Source organism: Somniosus microcephalus, chromosome 19 (assembly GCF_052327205.1).
Source record: "Somniosus microcephalus isolate GS21.2 chromosome 19, FLI_Smic_1.0, whole genome shotgun sequence".
Lineage (NCBI taxonomy): Eukaryota > Metazoa > Chordata > Chondrichthyes > Squaliformes > Somniosidae > Somniosus > Somniosus microcephalus.
Window position 1 is genome coordinate 75352530 of NC_141005.1, and position 2414 is coordinate 75354943.

A 2414-nucleotide genomic window follows, 5' to 3' on the forward strand; every position below is an offset into this window, starting at 1 on the left:
CTTTGACCCTGATACTGATTCAATGGGCAATGGTTCAGAGATAAAGAGGCTATTTTGGTGTGGTACAAACCAGGTCCTCTCCAGATGTTATCAGCACCCTTGGGTTAGGGAGGGAGGGAGGGAGAAAGACCTGCTCTTGATCACTATTCAATGATCTCCGGCTATCACGTGCGAACAGTAGCAGACTGTACAATCATTCTGCTGACACGTGATTAAAGATCCCAACATGAATGATAGCCAATCAACTGAGGTTCATTGCTCAGTATGTATCGTGCTGGCCAACAGAATGGAGGCACTGGAGTACATTGTGCAGAGATTATCGCCATACATGATGGTTTCAATAAAATCTTCTAACTCGTAGCAACATGGGAGCAGAACCACACACCAGGAAAGGGATTGCCCAATAAGGGAGACGACTCCATCAGGAGAGAGGAGCAGAGAGAAAAGGTATAGCTCATGTAAAGAGAACATTCTTGGGAATGGCTATCTTGGGTCACAACAAGCTCATCCCATTTTCAGAGGTTAACCCCACATACCCACATTCATGGCATACAACAACTTGCATTTATATAGCACCTTTAACACAGTAAAACATCCCAAGGCGTCCTCAACGCTTCTGCACAAATGTTGTCCCTTGAATAAACTTACACTGTCAGCTTCGATGACTGTTCCGGTCTAGTGTGTCACTCTTGTATTTGTATAGCGCCTTTAACGTAGTAAAACGTCACAAGGTGCTTCACAGGAGTGCAATAAGACAAGAAAATTGACACTGAGCCAAAGAAGGACACATTAGGACATGGGACTGAAAGCTTGGTCAAATAGGTAGGTTTTAAAGGCGGAGCGAGAGGTGCAGAGGTTTAGGGAGGGAATTATGGAGGATGGGAACCAGCCGGGAGAGCATTGGAATAGTCAAGTCTGGAGCTAACTACAGCATAGCACGTGACGGTAAAGAAGCAATGGAAAGGGTGAAAATTGATAGACGGGGGGAGGAGCTAAACACGATTAAAATTACTAAGGAGAGGGTACTCGGTAAGATAATGGGACTTAAGGCGGATAAATCCCCTGGACCTGATGGCTTATATCCTAGGGTCTTGAGAGAAGTAGCGGGAGGGATTGCGGATGCATTGGTGGTAATTTTCCAAAACTCACTGGATTCAGGAAAGGTCCCAGCAGATTGGAAAACTGCTAATGTAACGCCCTTATTTAAAAAGGGAGGTAGACAAAAGGCTGGAAACTATAGACCAGTTAGCCTAACATCTGTGGTTGGTAAAATGTTGGAGTCCATTATTAAGGAAGCAGTAACAGGACATTTGGATAAGCATAATTTAATCGGACAGAGTCAGCATGGTTTTATGAAGGGGAAGTCATGTTTGACAAATTTGCTCGAATTCTTTGAGGACATAACAAACAGGGTGGATAAAGGGGAACCAGTGGATGTGGTGTATTTGGACTTCCAAAAGGCATTTGACAAGGTGCCACACAAAAGATTACTGCATAAGATAAAAAATCACGGGATTGGGGGTAATATACTGGCATGGGTGGAAGATTGGCTATCTAACAGAAAACAGAGAGTGGGGATAAATGGTTCATTCTCGGGTTGGCAATCAGTAACTAGTGGTGTTCCGCAGGGGTCAGTGCTGGGACCCCAACTCTTTACAATCTATATTAACGATTTGGAGGAGGGGACCAAGTGCAACGTATCCAAGTTTGCCGACGATACAAAGATGGGAGGGAAAACAGTGAGTGAGGAGGACATAAAAAACCTGCAAAAGGACATAGACAGGCTAAGTGAGTGGGCAGAAATTTGGCAGATGGAATATAATGTTGGAAAGTGTGAGGTTATGCACTTTGGCAGAAAAAATCAACGGGCAAGTTATTATCTAAATGGAAAGAAACTGCAAAGTGCTACAGTATAAAGGGATCTGGAGGTCCTGGTGCATGAAACACAGAAGGTTAGTATGCAGGTACAGCAGGTGATTAGGAAGGCCAATGGAACCTTGGCTTTTATTGCAAGGGGGATGGAATATGAAAGCAGGGAAGTCTTGCTTCAGTTATACAGGGTATTGGTGAGGCCACACCTGGAATACTGCGTGCAGTTTTGGTTTCCATATTTAAGAAAAGATATACTTGCTCTCGAGGCAGTTCAGAGAAGGTTCACTCGGTTGATTCCGGAGATGAGGGGGTTGACTTATGAGGAAAGGTTGAGTAGGTTGGGCCTCTATTCATTGGAATTCAGAAGAATGAGAGGCGATCTTATCGAAACATATAAGATTGTGAGGGGGCTTGATCGGGTGGATGCGGGGAGGATGTTTCCACTGATGGGTGAGACTAAAACTAGGAGGCATAATCTTAGAATAAGGGGCTGCCGTTTCAAAACTGAGATGAGGAGAAACTTCTTCACTCAGAGGGTAGTA